The sequence below is a fragment of the Chlorocebus sabaeus genome, chromosome 12 (assembly GCF_047675955.1).
Source record: "Chlorocebus sabaeus isolate Y175 chromosome 12, mChlSab1.0.hap1, whole genome shotgun sequence".
NCBI lineage: Eukaryota > Metazoa > Chordata > Mammalia > Primates > Cercopithecidae > Chlorocebus > Chlorocebus sabaeus.
In genome coordinates this window covers 76,683,068-76,709,220 of record NC_132915.1, presented here as the reverse complement: position 1 = coordinate 76,709,220, position 26,153 = coordinate 76,683,068, and positions in this window count along the sequence as shown.

The window sequence follows — 26,153 nt, the reverse complement described above, 5'->3', positions numbered from 1 at the left end:
TATGTTTACTTTTTAGATATTTTCGTTAAAAATGAAGAAACACACACACATTAGTCTATGCCTACACAGGGTCAGGATCATCAAGGTGTCACTAGGTGATAGGAATTTTTCAGCTTTATTGTGATCTTATGGGACCACCATTGTGTATGCGGTCTATCACTGAAATGTCATTATGTGGCCCGTGATTGTATTTGAATAATCAAGAACTCTTGATGACAGATTAAGGGTGCTGATAATGATGTTTCTGGATTCCAGTTTAATGGATTCTGATAAGCAGGCTCTGTCAACATTATCCTTCCTTTTGGAGAACTTGCACTTCAAATTGATACATTTGTGAGTAGAGTTTTAATGTTAATTTCTGCAGCTTGGTTATTTTGTTATATCTAAAGATAACTATAGAAATTCTGGAATGAGAACTTTTCTAGATTTAATAAGTTGGTTGTTTAAGGATTTTTGTTTATGCTTTGGTGAAAGTGCTTCTCATGGAAGCCACATCCTTGATTTCTAAGAGACTTAGTTATGCAGCCTATTGATAATGTAGAGATTTTTCCTGAGTCACTAAAAATCACCATAACGTCACTTAAGTGGGTTGGTTCATCACAGTCTTTTCAAACAGGATAATCTTAAAATGTGCATATTAATAAATTCCAAAATTTGTAGTTTTGGAGAAAAAAGGATACCTCTCTGATGCAAACAGATTTGCCTTTTCCAGGACATTGATTTTATTTGTAAAATGTCAGTTTCTAAACAATAGTTAATGGTTTGAAATAAGTGTTGCACTAATAATTCATTCATTTAATTTCACACCTTCACCTTGGGTGTAGCAGAATCTCTGAGAATTCTTATCACAGCCTATGGTAGTTAGTTACTACTCTCTAACTGGAAGTTCTCCGGTTGGTTGAAGCTTGAATGAAAGCATCCTAGAACATGAGTTCTGTGAAGAAGGAGGCTTGATAAAGACTCTTCAGTATGGTTCAGAGTAACCATTTGAGCACAGGATGGACTCAGTTTGACAGTGATGTTGGGATTAATTTGCTTACCCAGAGAATAGGAAAATGGGTTTGCAATGCATCTTGTTCAGTTTTCTCCATTTTAATAAGAACTCATCCTATCATTTGAATGAAGGCAGGATTTGAAGCCATAGTAAGAAGCTCTGATCATGATTCCAACACTGAAATATATTGCATTTGAGACCTAAGTAACTACATAATTGCATTCTTGTCTGTAGCACATGCATAAAGAAATCCCATAGCAGCAATAATAGTAGAAAATCTTAAGCATTTTCCTCTGGGGCTTCTCTTTATCTGGCATCCACCAGAACAGTCAGTGAATCCTAGATGGCCTGTTGCCTTCAGAACAAAGATTTTCATCCAACCAGAAACAAATGTTCTATTTTGAAATTTGGACAGAAAGTTAGTGGTGTGAAAGTGTAAATGAGGGAAGAATGACATCAACCTCTTTGACGAGCATTCGGGGCTTCTCAAATGCTTTCCAGGTAGCAGAGAACATGACGAGAGTCATACAGCTCATTTCAGAACACTATGAAATAATGATGTATTTCTTTCTGTTATATGCATTGGTAGAACTTTACAATCAGGAATACTGATAAAAAATAATAATTAATATTTATTGATAAATAAATCAGTGCCTGATACATACTAAGTTCTCAAAATGTTAGCTATTATTATCATTGTTTTTATTATTACAATTTTTATCATTGTTCCTAATGGTAGAGTTGTTTCTAATGTATATACACACTTAATTCTCACTTCAACCCTGCAATATGGTATTATAAATATCCCCGATTTACAAGTAGGACACAAAGTCACTGTAGGATTAGATGATTTCCCTAGGGAAGGACACACAGCTTATGAGGGGCAAGGTAGAGGTGTGAATTCAGGGAGAATGGCTCCGAATCCTGGGCTTCCCCCTCCATGAATACTTGTTCATGAAAAACAAACAAATAAACCAAGGAAAACTAAGAGTACATACTGTTTCTTGTTTTTCCCATAGTGTTTATTTGCAACTTGTTTTGTTATCAACAAAGAAAACTAATGTGAGAGGACTGAAAAATTTAGAGAAGAAAAACTCAAAATTGAGCAGATATTATTCTTGAATATCTTTTCTCAACATTTAGAAAAAGACCAGATTGTAGAGGCAGAACCCATCAGTCCAACTAATGACAAACTGTTCGCTTGTGGTATCACCGTTGGAGAACTACTGGGAGATGAAAGAGTCTTGGGGTTGAGATAAAAACACTTGAGTTTAATACATATTTTGCTTTTTTAAATTGTTATATGACTCTAGGCACAGTAGACTCGAAAGATACTGGAGGATAGAATGAAGTGTGGACAGCACACACCATTTGGCAGTAGAAATGCTCTTCTTAAGAAGAGTAAACACACTCCTCCCAACTGGTTTTGGCTTATACTCTGTCACTTATACCTTATCCACCCTATCCACTCTCCTTATACTCTATCACTTATATCCTATCCACCTTATCTTATATAGCTACCAATCCCTGCACATAAACTTCCTATCTGAAGTCCCAGTCTTTTCATGAGGCCTCACTTGAACACATTAGTCTTTACTAAACTCTTGTTGCCGTCATAAATCCTATTTTGTAGGCAAGGACTCAGGAGGTTTTCATGGCGTTTGATGTATAATAATTGTGGGTCTTCAGTTTGAAGGTAAACATCTTGAGGTCTGGAGCCAAGTCTTTTGCATCTCTTACTTTGCCTGGCAGAAGTCTCAGGATATGTCTGATGGTAGATGGCGCTGAGTAAGAGAATCGAATAGGCATTGCCTTAATGCTGGTTCCACATTCATATCTGAAAGGGCTATTTTATAGTTTATATAACAGAAAAAAGTACTTTAAAAACCACAATTGACTGTTAAAGGGGGTAGTTTCTATTAAATGGAAGGGCGATAGGTTTGGCAAGTTTGACTCCTCAAGTCAGAAAGTAGGAACTAGAGAGAGCTGACTTGTTCTGAATGGTTGAGGAAGAGGAATTCAGAGTTGCAGAGAAAATCTAGGAGGTTGGTGGGAGGAGCAAGGGGAAAAAGGAACCAGAGGCCAGGCAGGATGTTAGGTGTTCTGTGGGGCAAGGATCACAAAACAAACCTCTCTGGAGGTAGGTGGTGTGAAAGAACCTTTGAAGACTAGAAATGTCTAACATGAGATTTTCAGTTGTTTGATCTACAGTGTGCTCTCAGACTCCCTTACCTGATATTTTTTTGTGTATATGTGTGTGTATACGCACGTTTTTTTGACGGTCAGTTTGTTTTGTTTTGATGGAAATGGTGAAGGGGCTCCGTGTCACCTCTGGTTTCATATTTTGCAGGAGGGATTCAAATGAAGAATCAGGATTCTAGGAGGCAGGGAAGAGCTTGGGCTCATAAACCCTCTGGGCTTTTGCAAAATTCTTGGGAAAAGATTTGATGTTCCATAAAACATCAATATGGGATTCAAATCATATGTCTAGGTCTTGGAGGTTGAGATTCAAGTGATAGCTAGGTTACATTTGACGAGACCACATTATTCCCTAGAAATAGGAGAGGTCATGGGGTAGAGTGAAAGGGAGGCCAATTTTCTAATGAGAGCGTTTTGTTTGTATTTTGACTCTGCAACGTACTGTTCTGACCATGTTTTATGATTTATAAAATATAACTACATCATTTATCATTTATAAAATATGCCTATAAAATATACCATCCACGAGGTATGAAAATAAAGGTAAAATCTGTAGCACAGTGTGTGTTTTGTGTGTGACACATGAATAGTTAATTACACTTTTAAAATCCTGTATTGTGGATTAAACTCTCAAATATGTAGAACTTATCAGTCAGTAGAGGCTAGATTATACCTAGAAACAAACAATTCCCACATTTTAGTGGTTTGTAGCAACAAAAGTTTACTGCTCACTTACTTTGTATGTTCATTATGAAGTGTCTGGTAACTGCTTTGTCTTGTTCCCATTCTGGAACCAGGCTGATCCTGATCAAGCAGCTGTTATCATTGGCCATCAAGATGGAAGGGCAAAAAATGCTTTGGAGTATCTGGAATAACATCTTGAAGGAACTATAATCCTACCATGTACCTGGAAGGCAGAAAGCTAGAATTATGTGTCAAACAGAGCTAAGGCTACCAAAGTAATACGTTTATCCTTTATTGTTCCCTGATCTCTTTATGAAGGAAGGGCCATGAAGTTGTTAGACAAGTTTCTGAATAAGTGCTAGGAAGCTTCTTTAGAGCACTGTACCCTTCTGTGATCCATTGTCATCTGGTTCAAAGTAAAAGATTGCTTTCCATTTACCACTATGAATTTGAAGCAATAGATTTTAAACATCATTTAATTGAGCCAAAGATTTTGAAAGTACAAGTGCACAGTCTTTGATGCAAGTTCTGATGTGCTCAATTTTATGTCATCTGAGGCTAATTCTTATTTTATTTTATTTTATTTTATTTTATTTTATTTTATTCTATTTTCTTGAGATGGAGTCTTGCTCTGTCACCAGGCTGGAGTGCAGTGGCACAATCTGGGCTCACTGCAACCCCCGTCTCCAGGATTCAAGCAATTCTCCTGCCTCAGCCCCCTGAGTAGCTGGGATTACAGGCACTCACCACCACACCTGGCTAATTTTTGTATTTTTAGTAGAGATAGGGTTTCACCATGTTGGCCAGGTTGGTCTCGAACTCCTGACCTCAGGTGATCCACCCACCTCGGCCTCCCAAAGTGCTGGGATTACAGGCGTGAGCCACAGCGCCCAGCATCTAAGGCTAATTCTTTTTTTTTTTTTAGAGACAGAGTTTTGCTCTGTTGCTCAGCTGGAGTGCAGTGACGCAATCTGGGCTCACTGCAAACTCTGCTAAGGCTAATTCTTATACCTTAATAGGAAGTAAGATGTTTTATATCCCAAGCCAAATTTGAGTAACTATTGGTAAAATCAAATCCCCAATATGTTGAGTAAAAAGCAACTTGGTACTTTTATGTCTCATTATGATGTCTTACAAGCTAAAATATGTATTTGTATACATGTATATATGTATACTTTGAGAAGACAAGCATTTGTAGAGGTAAATATTATTTACAGTTCTCTATGCCATTAACTTATGAAGGTGTGGGAGTTGAGTTTATGGAAGGATCTTAGAAATACAGAGACAGGCTAGACATGATCCTTTAACTTTTCCTACCTGCCTGAAATTCTCATCAGCCATACTGATTTTTTTTCCCTTCTCCTCAAAAACTGTATGTCTCTAGTAATACAGAGACATAGACTAATTCATTTCCTCTACCTAGAAAATACTTGTTCCTCAATCACTTAGCTCAAATTTTATGTTTTATGTAAAGCTCTCTACATTTTGTCAAAGAGACCAAACTGCTCCCTCCTTTGTAATTCCAAAGCACTTTGATGGTGATTCTTTCATAGCACTTAGCACATTGCATTGTAATGGCCTGTCCCTCTCCCCTAGTAATTTCTGTACCACCAGAACAAGCATAATTCCTGGTACATGGTGGATGCTGCATGAGAAAATGAAAGACATGAAGCTAGGGCTTGAAACCATTTCATCATGAGTGCAGATCACATTGCATTTTTTCACAGTGTTTGTGATTGATTTGGCAGTAGAAATGCTCTTCTTAAGATAAAGGCATAGCCATCTCTGAGCCTTCTCTGTTCACAGGTTCTAAGAATGTTAAGACTCTCACGATAATATACAAAATTCCTTACGAAGACTCTTGTACTTTGAAGACACTGTTCACTTATTCACTATTCTATTGCTAGTGCCTAGAATAATAACTGATTTCTAATTGGGAAGTAATAAACATGTGACGAATGAATAAGTGAAATACCCTTAGAAGACATTTTAGCCAGCATGTATCAGGCAGAAGGAATAGGACAGTGGAATAGGACAAATATATTGAGATGTTAGGAGAGAAAAGGAAAAGTCTGGCAGAGCAGGTACGATTTGGGGTAGGCAGATCTGTCTGTCGTATTTGTCATAGTAATAAGAAATACTATGCCGTCCATGGTTTGAATGATACTTACGTGTATTGAAAGATATAGGTGACTTTGAACCACAGGCTACTTGCTTTGCCACCATTTGTGTGGCCATCATCAAAACTCTTGGAGTCTCCAAAGTCTGGACTATAATGTTTCTTCTTATTTAGAATAATGAAAATAAAACTATCATCTCTCTTAATAAATTTAGATCCAGAACATTCAAGCCTGGCAAGGGACAGGGAAGCCCATGTAGGAAAGGCTGGCAGAACCTGGTTGTCATGACTATAGCCTTGCTAAGATGTTCTTTTCACTATAGATTCCTTTGCCACCATCACTCAGCCTGATCCGCTATTAATATGTTTGTCAAAGTGTACCCACACATTAATTCACTACAGTGGTATAAATAAAGTGCATGAAAATATGTTTCTTCCATCAGACATTCCGGGTTCCAGTCTTGCTCTTTATGACAAAAATCACTTTTCTAAGCTTCAGTTTTCTTAGGCGTACAATAGGGAAAATAATAGGGTTAGGGACTGAATATTGCACCCCTGACCAATGCCAATCCATATGTTGAAGCCCTGACCTTCACTGTGACTTTAAGGAGATAATTAAGGTTAAATGAGGTCATAGGGGTGGTGCCCTAATATGATGGGATTGGTGTCCTTATAAGAACAGGAAGAGACACTAGAGAGCTCACCCTCCTAGCAGGAGCAGAGAGGAAAGGCCAGGTTAGGATATAGCAGGAAGGTGGCCATCTATAAGCTAAGAAAGCCCTTATCAGAAACTGAATTTGTTGGCACTTTCTAGCCTCTAGAAGTGTAAGAAGATGAATGTCTATTCTCAATCTGTAGTATTTTGTTATGGCAGCCTAATACGAATACTAGCAAACTAATACTAATAGTGTCTAATAAAGTTTTTGTGAAGAATAGGTGAATGCTGAACAAATGTGACTTATTTGTTGTGCCAGTATTCAGCCAGCTGAAAAGAGGATGATTCACAAACAAGACTTTACTGGAAGTTCAGAGATAACCAAAATAACATAGTAACAGACAAATAGGCACCTGGTCTATAAGATAACATTTACTCATCTCTAGCCAGGGGCCTGCAAAAGGATGTTTTCATGAGCTAAAGTCCTGTTGTCCATACTATAGAGCTATGCTCACATGGTCTCATCTCCAGATTCCAGAACCAAGACACAGACGCATGGAGAGAAGGGTGTGTCTTCTGCTGAAGGCCTGCCTTATAAATTCCAGTTTTCTGTTTCTGTTTGCTTACAGGATGACTGACTATTGAGGTGTCACTTGCTTAATGGCAGACTCTTTCACCATCTTTTAAGACTTTACCCTATGGCTCTTACTGAAGACATCAAAATAAGTCCATGAGTCATCACAGAAATACATATATAGCATAGTGGTGGACAGGGATGTCCTTTGTTACCTTTTTTTTTTTTAAACTATATGAAGAAAAGGCAGCTTTTCAATTTTTCAAACAGCATTGTTGAGATATAATCCGCATAGCATACAATTCACCCATCCAAGTGTGACATCCAATAGTTTTGTGTATATTCACAGATGTATGCAATCATCAGCAAGATCTTTTCATTTTTAATGCTTGTCTAAGTCTGGGTTTGCCATCCTTATATAGCACCACACATAAGATATTGATACATCAGTCTGGGGAGTTGCACTGGTCCCAGGTCAGCTCATCTTTATGGTTTCTTTCTCCAATCTAAGAGGGAAATGTCACAGTGCCTTCTCTTATATTCCTTTGGCAGTTAGTTCTAGACTCTGTTGTGAGCATGACCCTGTGAGAACAAACACAACCCCATAAGGACAACAACAGTCAAATGCTGCTTGAGCTATTTAAAAAAATGCACTCCAAGGAAGCAGTCACCATGGCACACAACTACCGGAAATTCAGAATTCCCTTGGAAAGCTAGTTGGTATCAGTTCTTTCTTTGAGTTTTCTTGTGTTTGGAGACTTCTGTCTTAAGCCCTGCAGTAAGGGCTTTGTAGTTCCTGCCTATTTTTGCATCTGGGACCATCCCAGCTCTTGTTTGGGAACCCAGCTCCAGAGAAGAAACACTTGCAAAGAAACAGCAGAAGGACTGCAGAAACACAGCTCAGCCTAAAGATACCCCAAATTTACCTTATTGCACAAAACAGGATAGATGATTGCTTAGATCATAGAAATCAGTTTTGCTTCTAAAACTTATAACTTTTAAGCATCTCCATTTTATATGCTGGCTAATGAAGCCACTGCAAAATGGGTTTCCAAGAACAGTACCCAGGTATTTGCATTACATTTGCACAGACATATCAGCTTTTGTGGGCTGCTCAGCCAGAGGAAAGGGAAACACTGAAAATGTATTCACACATTTACCTCTCACAAGACAGACAGCTGCTTAAATTTGGAATATCTGGTTCTTCTAACATCTACCATTCTATCAATGCCTCACAGCCTTAGTGCCCAGTCTCAGCCAAGGCCACACTCAAGGTTTCTGGTGTTTTCCCTCATCCTGGCAGTGCCATCAAGATTAAACTTTCTCCCAAACATGTAGTTTTCTAGTTCAGATTCTTGATATTTGACAATTTTAGAAGATTTTCTTTCAGTCTAATTTTCAAAGGTTCTCAGTCAAGGTTTCTTTTTCCCATAAATGTTCTTGGCCATCCAAGGAAGCAGTTGTTCACATTTCCTTGTTGTTCACTCTCTTGAGGACTAAATGCATGCTGAAAGTTTTCTGAATCTCTGGATCGCAGGGCTGATCTTATTCCCAGTTTCTCAACACCCACTCAGGGATCCACTGTTCTTCTTTTCTTTGCAAGATATGACTGAATGGCCAAGGTACTCTAGACATACAGCCATATATTTGGGTAGGAATTCTGGAGCTTCCACTTATAAGCTGGCTAATTTTGGGGAAAATTATCTTCTGAGCTTTATTGTATTGCTTACACAATGGGAGTGATAACATCTACCAGATAGAGTTATTGTAAGGCTTAAATTAATGAACATGGAGTTAAGAAGCTGACACAGTCCAGCACTGTCCAACAAAACCTGGATCCCACTTGTAAAGCTGTGTGTCACTTTATACAAATGAAACCGTAGAACATGGTATCTTGCTTGCAAGAAAGACATGCACGTCAGAAACCTGTTTATTAACAAGAGTCAAAAGTAAACTATGCTGACATTTATCATTTTGCCTAGGGCTTGGTAGGGGAGACTTTTAAGGGTCTTGATTTCAGTGAGAAGTTTTGTTATTGTGATGGTTGTTTTTATATTTTATGACACGACCATGAGACACTGTATTTTCCCGTCTCATATGGGAAGCAGTGGACTGGGACATCTTGGAGTGAATGAGCTATATCACGTGCCCTCTTGCCATCCGTCCTCCTGATGTTGTTTCCTACTGTTCTTCCTGGCTCTCTTCGCTCCAAGGCTCTCTGGCTGCCTTGCACCTCCCTGACTGTGCAGAGCGTGCTTGCACTTGTTTCTTCTGGAATGTTCTTTTCAGGTCTCTGCTCGAACATTACCAGATTTCTGAGACCTTCCCTGGCCACCTTGTATAAAATCACATCCCCTGGCATGCCCACTCTTGTGTGACGTATTAGATATTTACTTCCTCACATTGTCTCCCTGTCTCCATGAGGGTAGGGACTTTACCTATTTTATTGATTGCTGTGTTCCCAGCATGCAGAGCAGTGTCTGGAACATTGTAGGAACTTATGGCATGAGTATTAAAAGAATAAGTGGATATTCTTCATATTATTATCATGATGAATATTATGATAAAGAGTTTCCTGGAGAGGTTGTATGATGTCTGCCTCTTTTAAGCTCACCCTGAATTTGGTCGTGTCTAGCTTACCTAACCAACCCTACCTCTTGGAAGCCCTTGGCCTGATCCCATTTTTCTATTGCCTACTGTATTATCCACTTTTTTCACGTGGAAAACAATAGATTGGCATGTCTTGCAGTGAGAAAGCTACATGAAGTGACCTCTTGCTGCTTTGTTCCTCCAAGCCTGCCTTCTCAAGTGGTTTGCTAGAAGCCAGCTTTACAACCCAATGAATTGCTAGATGACTTGGTTCTCCTTGTTGCAAAGAGTGCCAGTGTCACTGGGAAAGGTGAAACTCAGAGCTTAGACAGTAACTCATTCTTGCTTACTTAACACACATTTATAAAGTGCTCAGTGTGTGCCGGGATCTGTTAAATGGAGTGGACACAAACAAGAGTGGCCCCAGTGGAGCAGCCAGTGGAGTCTGTGGCTAGCCTGTGATGCAGGACACAACACAGGGTTACCTTCAGGGGTCTCAAGACTACAGAGAAAGAATCCCCACTTTGCCGAAATTCCTGTTTGTTTGTTAGAACTGGGCCAATCATGCTATGCTTGGTTATGAAAGTGAGTCATACATACTGTTGAAATAAACAGGCAACATCAAAATGCTGAAGACAGTCAAATGTAATGGATTTTTCATAAGACGCGTTGAAGGTATGCCACTGGGGTGGCTTCCAGTGGTTTCCAGAGATTATTCAAGCTTTCTTCATGTCTTGTGGAAGTAGCCAGTTGTTTGTTTGTTTGTTTTTGTCATGGCCCTATGGCCCTTTAAAATGCTCATTATACTCAAGGATTAGTCTGTCTCACTGAATCTGGTAAGGGTCTTCACAGAGTTTGTATCAGAACACATGCTCTGTTCAGAAAGACAAAGTCATATGAGTGTCTTCAGAGGCCAAGAAGTGAAATACTAATCCTGATTTTAGTGCCAAAGACTAAAAATAATCCAAGTCCAAAGCACAGTGTATCACAGAGGTCTCATCAGCTGAGAAATCTTATTTTCCTTCAATGTCCCGTGCTTTTCATATGCCTGCTTTATTTAAGTCCATTGGTTTATACTTCATGGAGACAAGATCAAATACTGCACTTCTCAGTTCCTAAACTGGAGACATTATTTTACCCTCATTCACTTAAGGAAAACACACAGTCTTGGAAAGGTTTCACTTTTGAAGTTAATAAACAGGTTTTGATGTCATGCTTCTGAGGAGACTGGGCTCAGATTTTACCTAACCACATTTCAGAGGCTCTTTGGGACTGCGAGATTAAAGGGGACAGCCAGGAGTTTCCTTAAACATGTTAGGTCTTACATATGGTTCTAACTATGGGCATGTTTTCAAGGGACTATGAGATAGAGTTCACAAAGAATTGTTCTTGTGTCCATGTTAGAAATTGGCTGTAGCTAGCTTGGCTTACAGACATACTTAATACTTTGAAAGTCTGAAACACTTTGAAGTTACTTCCAAAACCTCTGCTTCTTCTCCCGATTCTTTCTGACTTTCTCTTCCCACCCAAGAGTCAGAGCTGGATGTGAATTTCTTTGAGAAATTTCTTTGAGATAAGGCTTGATCCTTATCTCTGCCATTCACATGCAAGGGAGGAACTCACAATGTTATGAGGTGCTTACCTGTTACCAGGTTTATAAACAATCCTAAACATGGTGACTCTGTCTCCGGAGGCCTCAACCCTGCCCAGTGCAGGTCCTGAAGCTCATGGCCTTAGTCCCACCCATTCACAGACTTGGCCCTTTGTCTGGGGCTCCTCCCCATTAGGAGGTGAGGTAAGATATGTATCCTGCTGCTGTCATTGTCATCTCTGTTTCCTGAAGACCTGGGCCAAGCCCAAGTACTGGCAGGCCTGTACATTAGCTTGGAACCCTGCCTGGCTCGGCTTTTTGATCATGCTCCACTTCTAACACATGCAAAACTGGGTTCCTGGCTTGGTCTGTTTGTGCTGCTATAACAAAATACCTGGCCAGGTGTGGTGGCTCATGCGTGTAATCCCAGAACATTGGGAGGCTGAGGCGTGGGGATCACATAAAGTCAGGAGTTCGAGACCAGCCTGGCCAACATGGTGAAACCCTGTCTCTACTAAAAATACAAAAATTAGCTGGGCATGGTGGCAGGGACCTGTAATCCCAGCTGCTCGGGAGGTGGAGGGAGGAGAATCACTTGAACCCGGAAGGTAGAAGTTGCAGTGAGTCAAGATTGTACCATTGCACTCCAGCCTGGGCAACAAGAGTGAAACTCTGTCTCAAAAAAAAAAAAGAAAAACTCATAAAACAAACAACAACAAAACACACACACACACACACACACAGACACACACACACTCACACCTCTTAGCCTGGGTGATTTATCAAGAACAGAAATTTATTTCTCATGGTTCTGGAAGCTGGAAGCCCAAGATCAAGGTGCCAGCAGGTTCAGTGTCTGGTGAGGGCCTGGTCTCTTCCAAGATGACACCTTGAATGCTACATCCTCTGGAGGGGATGAATGCCGTCTCAAAAAATGCTGAATGCTGTGTTAAGGCTCATGTATAAAGGCCTTAGTCCCACTCATGAAAGAGGAGCCCTTATGACCAAATCACCCTCTGAAGGCCCTACTCTTAATGCTGTTGCATTGGAGATTAAGTTTCGCCATGAATTTTGGAGGGGACACAAATATTCAAACTATAGCAGCCTCTGAGACCAACCCATTGGCTGGGACACTTGCTGGCCTAAACGAACATGGTCCAACAGAAATGTAATGCGAGCCAGGCTTGTGGGCCCTGAGCCACATATGTAACTTTAATTTTTTTAGTAGCCTCATTAAAAAACGGAAAAAGGAACAGGTGAAATTAATTTTGGCGGTGATCGGGAGAAAATGGGGATATGGGTCAGAGGAGACAAAGAGGCAGATATGTAGGATGAACAGTTCTAGAGATCCAATGCACTACAGAAGGATGATGGTAATAAAATTGCTCTGTATTTGGAAATTCTGCTAGATGAATAGATTTTAGCTGCTCTTGCCAGAAAAAAAGGGTAACGATGTGAGCTGATGGATATATTAATTTGCTTTACTCTAGTGACCATTTTACTTTATATATGCATCCCAATAACATCATGTTATATGCCACAAATACACACAATAAAATTTATTTAAACATAATTTTAATAATATATTACATTTAACCCAATATAACCAAAGTATTATCACTTCAATATGTAGACAGTATAAGAAAGATTATTGAAATATTTGACTTTTTGTACACTAAGTCTTTCAAATCCAGTGGATTTTACACTTACTTCACATCTCAATGTGGAACCACATGTGACTAGTGGCTACCGTATTGGACAACGCAGGCCCTGACCCAACTCTGCTTAATTTGGACATTGTCGTAACCTGGTCGTGAAGCTGCCATTCTCTGTGAGGGCACCTCTGATGGGAGGTTACTGTACCAGCCAAGACCCCTTCTTCCCTTGGAGACTGAAATCAGTCTGGAAAGAGCATTACTTAGAGTTTACCATTAAACAGGCCATGTGCTAAGAACTCTACAAGCAGTATCTCTTTCTAACCGCAGAACAATTGGGAGGTTCTTTTACCTCTAAGGCATGGCATAAGAAGTTATGCAAATTGCTCAAGGTCAGAAAGTTGCTAAGGGGCAATACCAGAATTCCAAACCAGTTTTATCTGACTTTGGAGTCTGAGGTCTTCCCTGCTGTCCTGCAGTCCCTCTCTTGCCACTTTGAACGTTAGGATTTGGATGGCTGTTTGGAACCTGTCCCACTGCCAGGTCAGCCCCTCTCTCCCAGCCACACCTATCCTTGTTTACTCACTTTTCTCAGTTGCCTCAGCATGGACATCTCAGCAGGCCCTGCAGCTAAGTCTGCACTGGTTATGGTGGTGACAAGTCTCTGTAATACAGGGTCGTACAAAACACAGATCTATGTGAATTCATGTAAGGCACACTTGCCTCTTCTCTGCTTAGAAAAGCTGGTGCCCTGTGTTTCTGGCAGGCTTATAGTTAACGAACACAGGAATATGGAATTAGAAAGCACACCCAAAGATGGTTGCTTGGCTAATGGAGACGTATTGCACGTCTCAGAAGCTTGTCTCAGGTCTCCAGGGACGGGAAGCCTCTCGTGTTAAACAGCTGGTTTAGCACATTGTCTGCCCTGTGAGCGGGTGCAGTGGAAAGCTCTTATGATGAATCCTTAGGGACTGGAAGAATGTTTGCTAAGAGATGAATTTTTCTTGGTGAAAACACTCCCAGCCGATCTGGTTTTCACCTGGGAGAAAAGAAGGGTTGGAGGGAGGTGTGTTGAAGACGCAGAGAGCTATGGGTGCACTCACAGACCTTCGGAAGCCTTGTGGGCATTCAATGTGATGGGACCTTCAGCTGTGTTCTAGCAGCATTTCTTCCACACGCCAGGAGTAAAACACAATCCCTGCTCTCAGCTATCTCACTGCAGACCTGGGGAGGCAGAAGTCTAGGACAATGTGAGGCTCTAAATGCAGGAAGTGTGCATGGAAACATCATGCATGACATCTGGGTCCAGATTGACTAGGAGCTGTGTGTTCTTAGATGAGTCGTTGAACTCCAAGTCTCAGTTTTTCCCCCTCTAAAACTGGGATTTCACTTTACAGGAATTACTGGGTATGTAAAAGTGACTAGCATATCCCTGACTCACAGAAGACACTTAATGTATCCCAGTTTTTATTCCTTTAAAGAAAGTCACAAATGCTAAGCAGTAGTTAATAGAGAAAGGAGGGATGAGTCAGGACAGAGAATAGTCAGAAAAGGCTTTATGAAGGAGGTAGTTTGGGGACTTGACCTTGGCAGATGAAGAGTTAGAGAGAAAGGATTTAGAAGCTATTGGTAGGTATCTTGGGATAGAAGGGGTGAAGTTGACCCTTGACAAGTAAACTCTTGGTCTGAGCATTCACCCACTCACTGTCTTCCTGAACTTTCTTGTCTCTTCTGAGCTGAATTAGGTCCCAGTTCATGTGCTCCCATAGCCCTCTGTATTTCCTATCTGGCATTTGTTGAGTTTTGTTGAATGTGTGTGTGCTTGATTGAATAGTGTTCCCTCCAAGTCCATGTCCAGTAGGAACCTCAGAATACTATCTTATTTGGAAATGATAGGGTTTTGCAGACAGAATTAGTTAAATGGAGTCATGTTGGATCAGAGGTGCCTTAAATCCAATAACTGGTATCCTTATAATAAGGCCCTAGGAAGACAGAGGTAGAGATTGAAGTGATACAGCTATAAAGAATGTAAAGGATTACTGGCACCCACCAGGAGCTAGCAAAAGGCAAGGAAAGATTATTTCCTACAGCCCTCAGAGGGAGTAACCGAGTGCACAGCCCTGCCAAAACCTTGTTTTGAAAGCAGGGTCCTCCAAAACTGTGGGACAATAAATTTCTATTGTTTTTAGCCATCCAGTTTGTGATAAGTTCTTATGGCGGCCCTAGCAAACCAATACAGTGGGAATATTTAATTTCTTCTCTCTGAGACTGAGAGTTTTCTTCATGTTGGTTCATTTAAACCAATACTCCCTGGTACTGTGGCCTAGTGAAATGTGTTGGAATTTGGACAACTCTTGGGATAGAACTGAAGTCATTAAAAGGAGAGAGAATTTCAATCTCCCTCATCTAGAGTCAGCATTCAACAGACAATATGACTTTATTATTAAGGATCAGGAATATATTAAGATAAAATTGTCTATAACAGAAAGAATAACTGTTGATCAATCCAAATGTCACTATTTTGGATACATAAATCAATTTTAATCTCATTTTTCATGAATAATCTATACAACAAATGGCATAAATCTGTTAGGTTGTGGATATTTTGTAGTTAGTTACTCTTGGCAAGTGGACCAGGAAGGTAAATTGTTTCAAAACCATTTATAGGTGTCATCTGTGTGTGTCTGTGTGTGTTTTTTACACTAAAAATCATGAGTGTGACATAAGTGTTTGTGTATATATGGCTAATAGTAACATTACTATATATTTGCTTTGAGTTTTTTTCTTATACCTAGGGCATGTCATATTTTGATGCCCCTTCTCCTGCCTCTGTTCATTTATTTTTAGTCAAATTGTTTTTGGTGTGATGAAATTGCTCTACATCGAGGAACAAAAATTATACTTATCAGTGACATATTTTAAGAACAATGTTGACATTGCTCATTACATGATATCATTTCTTCTTAATGAAGATTAGTAGGTGAAAGTAAATTCTGACTTCAGCATCAGGGACAGATAAAACTCTTTTAAAAAATCTGATAATCTGATATAGTCTTACACTGTGGATATAGTGAATGGTCCAGTTTGTTATTCTTGCTTCCTTTTTAGCATTGGCTGCTAGGAAGCTCAGGATCAAATTTTAGAATCACTTTTCTTGCAATACATAGGATTTTCTGTCCTGTATTTGCTAAACTAACCTTATCTTTGAATCAACTGTCTATGTATCTTCTCCTAAGTACTTCTGAGAGGATTTATTTTTAATTCAATTTATAGAACAATGTCATATCCATCTTCATAATTTACCTTAAGTACCTATTTTTGGAGCCAGGCAGAGTTGTAAACAGAATAATATTACAATTGTGTTCTTTAGCTTTTGGATGGACGGAAAGGTAAGGATTTACAATCAGTAGACTTGCCACAACTCACTTCATTTCCATGATTTTCAGTGTCCTCACTTGTAATATAGGGCTCACAGTAAATTCTATCTCAGAGAACTCTTGTGAAAAACGAAATGAGAAAATGGATATAACAGTGCTTTGTAATATTACTTGTAATAGTGAAAACAGGAGACATCCTTCCTTTTACACTAAAAGTCATGAGTGTGACATACATAGTTTAAACATAAAGTAGTACTAAAGCCATAAATAAAATATGACAGCTCCTTGCCCCAACCCTTTCCATACCTCTTCTACTCCTCAGAGGGAGATACTTCAAATTATTTAGCAGTCTCTTCTGACATTTTCCTTCAAATGTCTACTTTTTACAAATCACATATTAAATTTCTATTATGATACTTGAGGATTTATATCTCTTATAAACCCATGTCTTCTTTTTCTCATCCTCCAGCCTCGCAATACAATTATATAACATTTTCTGACCAAAACTCTAGAAAGAATAACACTATCATGAATATTTAGTTTAGTGTCTAGCCAAGTATGATATAAACTCGTTCTCATTTAACTTTTTGTTTTTTTATGTGGTTATTGCCTCGTATTTTATTCATTCAATTTTCTATTTACTTATCGCACTAAAAATTTTCTAAACACACCAACAAATATGTCAAACAGATTAACCAGCAGTAATTCTTCCAAATGCCTAAATACATTAGATAAAACCTATCGATTGTATATATTTTTTTCCATAGGGATTTCTTTCTTGCAGTTTCTTTCTAAGCCTGGTGCACATCAGAAAATTCCATGTGTCATTCTCCAGTGTCAAAGCCTTTAATTCCTAAATCTTTTGACTTCCATTTTCTTGACACAGTTTTTCTTTTGCTGAGGTACATTTTTTTAGTAGCTTCTAGAGAAATTCGCCTAAGAAATAAATATTTTTTGAGGCTTTCGATGTATAAAATTTTTTGCATTTTTCATTCTAATCTGAATGATAATTGAGCTTGATATAAAATTCTACCTTAAAAAAAGTTCTCTCCAGATTTTTAAGACCATGCTTCACTGACTAAAAATCCATGCAGATGCTGATAATTCAAATGCCTCTTAAATCGGTTCCTTGTCTGTGGCCTGCAATTTATTTCTGAAAGTTTCTGTTTTTTTTTAAATCTCTGGTGTCTTAACTTTTTTCTTTTCTTTTTTTTCTCTCTCTTTTTTTTTTTTTTTGACACAGAGTTTCACTCTTGTTGCCCAGGCTGGAGTGCAAAGGCATGATCTTGCCTCACCACAACTTCCGCCTTCCAGGTTCAAGCGATTCTGCTGCCTCAGCCCCCCGAGTAGCTGGGATTATAGGCATGCACCACTACGCCTGGCTAATTTTATATGTTTAGTAGAGATGGGGTTTCTCCATGTTGGTCAGGCTGGTCTCGAACTCCTGACCTCAGGTGATCCATCTGCCTTAGCCTCCCAAAGTGCTGGGGTTATAGGTGTGAGCCTCTGTGCCCAGCTTAAAATTTATGATAATTTGCATTTTGTGAATCTGTTGCAGTTTTGGTCCTAGGCCTGCATGGGCCCTTTTAATGTTAAGATTTGTCTTCTTTATTTCTCCCTTTCCTTTTTCTTGGTTCTCTTTTTCATTAACTGTCATTATTGGGATGTTGCTTCCCCTGACTGATCTTCTTTCCCATCTTTGTGTCTTTTGTTTTGCTTTTTGTGAGACGTTCTTTACTTCAATACTTCTAATGAACTTTTATTTAGACTAATATATTTTAAACACTTGAGTGTTTTCTCTTTTTCTCTATTTCCTTTCTATAGCACCCATTTCTTATTTTATGGATGTAATATCATTTCTTACCACTCTAAAGATATTAAATGTAAGGTTATTTAAGAAAGAAAGAAAAAACCTTTCTTAAGCTCCCTCTATTCATCTCTTTTTCCAATTTTTTTTTTAATGTTTAATAAATGGAAAAACATTCCATGTTCATGGATAGGAAGAATCAATATCATGAAAATGGCCATACTGCCCAAAGTAATTTATAGATTCAATGCTATCCCCATCAAGCTACCATTTACTTTCTTCACAGAATTAGAAAAAAATTACTTTACATTTCATATGGAACCAAAAAAGAGCCCGTATAGCAAAGACAGTCCTATGCAAAAAGAACAAACCTGGAGGCATCATGCTACCTGACTTCAAACTCTGCTATAAGGTTACAGTAACCAAAACAGCATGACACTGGAACCAAAACAGATATATAAACCGATGGAACAGAAAAGAGACCTCAGAAATAATGCCACACATCTATAACCATCTGATCTTTGATAAATCTGACAAAAACAAGCAATGGGGAAAATATTCCCTATTTAATAAATGGTGTTGGGAAAACTGGCTAGCCATATGCAGAAAACTGAAACTGGACCCCTTCCTTCCACCTTATACAAAAATTAACTCCAGATGGATTAAAGACTTAAACGTAAAACCTAAAATCATAAAAACCCTAGAAGAAAACCTAGGCAGTATCACTCAGGACATAGGCATGGGCAAAGACTTCAGACTAAAATGCCAAAAGCAATGGCAACAAAAGCCAAAATTGACAAATGGGATCTAATTAAACTAAAGAACTTCTGTGCAGCAAAAGAAACTAACATCAGAGTGAACAGGCAACCTACAGAATGGGAGAAAATTTTTGCAATCTATCCATCTGACAAAGGGCTAATATCCAGAATCTAAACACATTTACAGGAAAAAAAAACAATCCCATCAAAAAATGGGCAAAGGATATGAACAGACACTTCTCAAAAGAAGACATTTATGTGGCCAACAAACAAATGAAAAAAAGTTCATTATCACTGGTCATTAGAGAAATGCAAATCAAAACCACAATAAGATACCATTTCACGCCAGTTAGAATGGTGATCATTAAAAAGTCAGGAAACAACAGATGCTGGAAAGGATGTGGAGAAATAGGAATGCTTTTACACTGTTGGTGGGAGTGTAAATTAGTTCAACCATTGTGGAAAACAGTGTGGTGATTCCTTAAGGATCTAGAACCAGAAATACGATTTGACGCAGCAATCACATTACTAGGTATTTACCCAAAGGATTACAAATCATGCTGCTATAAAGATACATGCACACATATGTTTACTGCAGCACTATTCACAATAGTAAAGACTTGGAACCAACCCAAATGCCCATCAATGATAGACTGGATAAAGAAAATGTGGCATATATACACCATGGAATACTATGCAGCCATAAAAAGAATGAGTTCATGTCCTTGGCAGGGACATAGATGAAGCTGGAAACCATCATTCTCAGCAAACTAACACAGGAACAGAAAACCAAATACCGCATATTCTCACTCATAAGTAGGAGTTGAACAATGAGAATACGTGGACACAGGAAGGGGAACATCACACAGCAGGGCGTGTCAGGGGATAGAGGACTAGGTAAGGGATGGCATTAGGAGAAATGCCTGATATAGATGACGGGTTGATGGGTGTAGCAAACCACCATGGCACGTGTGTACCTGTGTAACAAACCTGCACATTCTACACATGTATCCCAGAACTTAAAGTATAATTTTTTTTAAAAAGCTTGTTTCAACTAATTTATTAAAAAAAAAAAAAAAAAAGATGGTATTTCTTCAATGCCTGATGATTGCTTTTGTTTAAAATGAAGCCATTATTTGGATGGTGTGTGTGTGTGTGCGTGTGTGTGTTGGGTGACTGCTTGTGAACCTGTGGGCTTCAATTTGGGGAGATCAAGGACCAAGACAGCTTGACCACTGGTGAAATCGTGGAATTGCGTGGTCTCCAGAACGACTTTCATTTTTCCAGAGATAGATCTTTAAAACTTCTACTTGAAACTTTTTAGATTACTGACCTGTGGTGGTAATCTGAAGTGGGCTGAAGGGGTTGCAGTTCAGGAGGTCAACTTACTTGTAAAGGGCCTATCTCAGTCGGCCACCTCAGCCTTGCTCTCCACTGTGCCTGGTGCCTCTGAGTCTGGGGTCGCTCTGAAATAAGCCTCTGTCTGATCACTGGGGAGGATAAGAAGGGATAATTATCTGACTGCCTATACTGAAGGAGGGCTTGGGGAGTGCCATTCCTCTCCATATAGACTTTTAGTCAATCTCTCTCTCATTTCTATGTTTCACTCCTCCCTCCAAGTACTAAGCTTCCCCCCACTTCTTCCTCCTAAGTGTTCTGCAGGGGAAACTGCCCACTAAATTCTCATGATTTTTTCATCCATCTGTCGGCACTGAGTTTGTAATTTCCTCTGCTAGGCTAAGTTCTAAAATCTGTTGAATTCTCACGTTCTGAAAACGTTTTTCTCTTCTCTTTGTCCTTGGATGTCTTTCATCTATTCCTTTACTGCCATTCTAGTGAGGCTATGGGAAAGAGAAAAGTCAAATAAATGTAACATATGTAGCTGGGAGCCCAATTTGATTTTCCTAATAAAAATATCAGTATTTCTAAAATTTTAATCAGTTTTATTGAGGTATAATCTACATATCACAAAAGGTACCCCTTTTCAGTGTATAGTGTGGCGACTTTTGACAAATGAATATAGCCATGTAGCCACCATGATTAAGATATGGAACACTTTAATTGCCCTGAAAAGTTTCTTCTTCCCCTATTCAGTCATTTCCCCTACTCTTGGACCCAGGCAACCGTTGATCTGCTTTCTGTCATTAGAGATTATGAACGTATTGTTTTTGCTTAAGAAATGGTAAGAGGGGTTATGTGGTTTGTGGAGTTATAAAGAAATGTTTTTTTTTTCTTTGTATTAAAAAATGAATACATTTTAGAAAAAATGTAAAATGCAAATCTGATAAAAGAATGCTTTGTAAACCATAATGTGATTGCCAAATATTGCTTAACAATTTTTTATTTAATTTAATTAATTTATTTATTTTTGAGACGGAGTCTCTCTCTGTCGCCCAGGCTGGAGTGCAGTGGCGCAATCTCGGCTCACTGCAACCTCTGCCTCCTGGGTTCAATCGATTCTCCTGCCTCAGCCTCCTGAGTAGCTGGGATTACAGGCATGAGCCACCATGCCTGGCTAATTTCTGTATTTTTTATTAGAGATGGAGTTTCATCATGTTGATCAGGCTGGTTTCGTACTCCTGACTGCGTGATCCACCCACTTCGGCCACCAAAAGTGCTGGGATCACAGGCATGAGCCACTGCGCCCAGCCAACAGTTTTTTAATATCAATTCACACATTACTGAAAATTGACTGGAAGATGAGTATTCTGCTACCAGAAGGTGGGTAGAGGCTGGGCCAGGGAGAAGAGTATGGGAGTGACAATAGGACCAGCTAGAGATTCCCAAGTAAAAATCTACCACGTGTGTTTCCGTTTGGAGAAACTGGCTACTAGAGAGCAATGATTAACTCAGAGGAGAGCAGCCAGTGAAATGTCTGTTAACCCCTTAATATTTGGAGCGGAGAAAGATTGTATGCTCAAGAAATATATAAAGAAGAATTGACAAGGTAACATGTTCAGATGGTATTTTCCCCATCTGTTAGCAGTACAAATCCAGATAATCTAATTATTCAACAGCAATAAACATAAGCAATAGTTCACAGATCTGAATTAGCAAAGCTTAAACTAATAGCCACTGTTTCTCATGCACATAAACAGAATGGAGGGTTGAAATGTTCCTAGAACCAGGAGGGATTTTCAAGTCCTTGAACTTCAATGTTTTAAAAGAGCAGAAAAGTACACTTCTTTAGGATGAAGGTGGTTAATAGCTTGTTGGAATTATATGACATATAAAATTTTCTTTTTATTTTAAATTTCAATAAAAATGAACTTAAAAAAATGAAAGAGTTTTTTTTTTTTTTTTTTTAAAGCTTGAAAGTTGATATCACAAACATTCTTTTAGTTAACATGTATTCTTAATGGACAATAGAAATGAAGAAACAAAGTGGAAAGGGGACAGGGGAAACAATTTTCATCTCTCCAAACACTTAAACTCAGTTTAAGAAAAATCAATAACCATATTCAGGTTATTGTGGAAAAATGGAACAATTAAAATTCACTTTACACCTGAAACTACATCCTAAGAGCGGTTTTGAAAAATTTTTGAGACTGAAAGGGAAATGTAATTGGGAATTTAACATTTTATTTTATTGAAAGCATTTCATAGCTAGGATTTCTGATAAATCTGAACATTACTAAAAAGACAAATCAGTTTTATCAGCAAGAATGTTGCTGAAAACAATACTGTAAGGCGTGAAGCAGAATAACATATGTCAATTTAGAATTATTTGATCGGAGTTGGCGATCTAGTTTTTGCTGTAATCCTGTTCTACAAACCTTAATGTTTTTCTTGCTCTTCTCTCTTTCCTAACCCTTGACTAAGGGAAGTAGACACTGAGTGAATGGTCAAACGGCCTTGATAAATGACATCCATCGCAGGCTTATTTGCCTTTGCAAGGCAAGTGTTACCATGGTGTACACAGTTTCTTCAGATGCCAAACAGGTATCCATCTGACAGTGGGAAGGAAAAAAGAAGAAGAGGAGGAAGAGAAGGCCAATCCAGTTCTAGCCCTGAAACTATAAATATTCTCAGGTACTTTCCTGAATTCTCTTTTAGAAATCCATTACTATAAAGGGATCTGAAGAAAAAAAACACAATCAATTGGGAGATCAGTGACTTTATGACTGAGTTTTTACTTAGTCCCATTTTACTACAGTCAAAATAAAAACAAAGCCTAAGTGTGTTTAGTAATGGGCTTGGAATATTTTTATAGTTAGAGTATAGGGTTCAGAACACTGAGTTAAATGCACTTTGGCCCATGCCTCAAGGCATGGAAGGTTTGCTATCATTACAACTATCATCACCACCTCCATCAATTATGTTTTTGTTGTGAGTTTCTTGTTTTATTCAGAGAGTCTGGGGAAAACAGTTTGTGATGAGTTAGGTTCATTTTGTTTAAGATACTTGATATTTAACTGTGTTTACAAATACTCTGTAACTGTAAGCCCTATTTTAGTTTACAGCACAGATATGAATAGCACTAGACTGGGCTTCAGGAACCTGGGAATTCTAGCATAGGCTGTGCCAGTAGCATGCTCACTGTGCGATCTTGAGCAAGTCTTCCCCATCTTGGTTTGAGTTGTTTTTTTGTTTGTTTGCTCTTGGTGGTAAAATATACATAACCTAAAACCGTACGCTTTAAAGTGCACAGTTTAGTGGCACTAGGTGCGTTCACATTGTTATGCATCCATCACTATTATCCGTCTCCAGAGCTTTTCTGTCATCTCAAACTGAAACTCTGTACCCATTAAACAACAATTTTCCATTGTCCCCTTCCATGAGGCCCTGGCAGCTGTCATTCTACTCTTTTTCTCTATGAATTTGATTATTCTGGGTACTTCATGTAAGAGGAATCATACTGCTTGTCCTTTGGTGTTTGGCTTATTTCACTTAGTATAACATCTTCAAAATTCGTTGACGTCATAGCACATGCCAGAATTTCAATCTATTTTAAGGCTGAATAATATTCCATTGTACGTGTACTGCATTTTGTTTATTTATGTGTCGGTGGACATTTAGGTTGTTTCCAGCTTTTGGTCATTGTGAATAATGCTGCTATACACATGAGTGTGCAAATATTAATAGCAGTTTGAGTTCCTGCTTTCAACTATTTTAGGTATATATCTAGAAGTGGAGTTTGTGGATCATATGCTAATTCTATGTTTAACTTTTGAGTAACTGCCATATTGTTTTCCACAGTGGCTGCACCACTTTACATTCTCACCAACAATGCACAATGGTTTTAATTTCTTCACATCCTCACTAACACTTAACAGTGGTCATTTTTTTTGGCGGGGGGGTTTGTTTTGTTTTGATAATAGCCATCCTAATGGGTGCAAAAAGGTATCTCATTTTGGTTTTGATTTGCATTTCCTGAATGACTAATGGTATTGAGCATTTTTTTTTCATGTGCTTATTGGCCATATCTTCTTGGGAGAAATGTTGATTCAAGCCCTTTGCCTGTTTTAAAATCGGATTGTTTGTTTTTTTGTTGCTATTGAGTTTAAGAGTTCTTCATGTATTGTGAATGTCAGTTGCTTATGATGTGCAAGTATTTCCTTCCGTTCTATGACTTGCCTTTTCACTCTCTTTATAGTATCCTTTGATGCACAAGTTTTTATTTTGATGAAGTTTAATTTATCTATTTTTTCTTTTATCACCTGCACTTTTGGTGTCAGTTTATTCCCAACTATTTTATCCTTTTTGATTCTATTGTAAATGGAATTTTCTTAATTTCCTTTTCACATTGTTCATTGTTAGTGTGTAGAAATGCACTGGGTTTTCATGTTTTCGTCTTTGATTTATGAGGATAATAACAATCTGACTTGCAGCGATTTGTGATGAGGAAATTTATGTCTAAGACAGGCCTTATTGAATTGCAGGTGCTCAATAAATGGTGGTTATTATTAATAATATTATTACTGATTGATTTGTTATTGGCATTCTGGGGTAGATTCCCATAGAGAAAGTGTAGCTCAACTCTAAACTTTCAGGTCATGGAGCAGTATCAGGCATTGGAAAAACAGCTCGATCTGGGGTTGATCCAGCCTCTGACATTCCTTAGCCTCATGATCTTGAGCAAATTATTTCACAGCTCTAAACTGGAGTGTGCCCATTTGAAAATTGGGAATGATAATATCTGACTCATAGTATTTCTGTAAAGATAAAAGAAAGTAATGTGTGTGGTGTATGCTAGATCTGATATCTAGCACAGCGCAGTAATTATTACTATAGCTAGGAACTCTGCAGCTAGACTAGTTCGTTCAAGCTCTTAAAGCTTGACCCTTACACTTACTAGTTGGTAACTTGAGCAAGTTATTTCCCTCCTGTGCCTCAGTTTTCTCATCTATAAAAGGGAGATGATAGTGGTACCTACCTTGTAGTGTTGTTTGGAATTAAATGAGTTAAGATATGTAAAGTGCCCTGTGCCTGTCATATACAAGCAGTATGTGATGGCTATTATTATTATAATCATCATTGTAGCTACTATAGTCGCCTTGCTGCCCTCTATCAGATCGCCTTCTAAAACTATTTATAATCTTTTTCCCCCCACATTAAATGAATGAGGTCTTTAAAAAAAAGAAAAAGGAGAAGGAGTCTCTACCCACAACCCAGAACTCCCCCATTGGGAGTGCTTCCTCTGTCTCCTGCTTGCAGTGACACCACCTGGAGGGAACCCACCACCCCCCAACCACCACCCCCAGCAGCTCCAGCAACAGGCCTGCCAGAGATCTGAGCAGATGTTTCTGCTTTTCAGACCCAGGCATTTCCTCTCTTCTAGGAGCACATGCCAGCACAGTCAATATCTGGAAACCTGCTGCTTCACAGTAGGGCTGAGAACTAAACTGGTACTTTACTAGAAAATGGTAATAAAGCAATTTGAATTGCTTTTCATCCTCCTGGCTCTTAACAGCTTTTACGTTCATATGAGACCAATCAATTAATCCTGCTTCAGAGCTACGGGAATGGGGTGTTTTCCAGCCTCTGAATAGGAGATGGGCCCATAACAGAGATTTTCCAGCCCTATTTCACAAGGACCATTTAGCCTGGCATCTACAGCAATGGTGGGCAGAGGTGCCACTTGGTTGGCACCATATTCTTACAGCCTGGCCAGTTCCCCAGGTGCAAAAGAATGGCTTCTACCCTAAAGG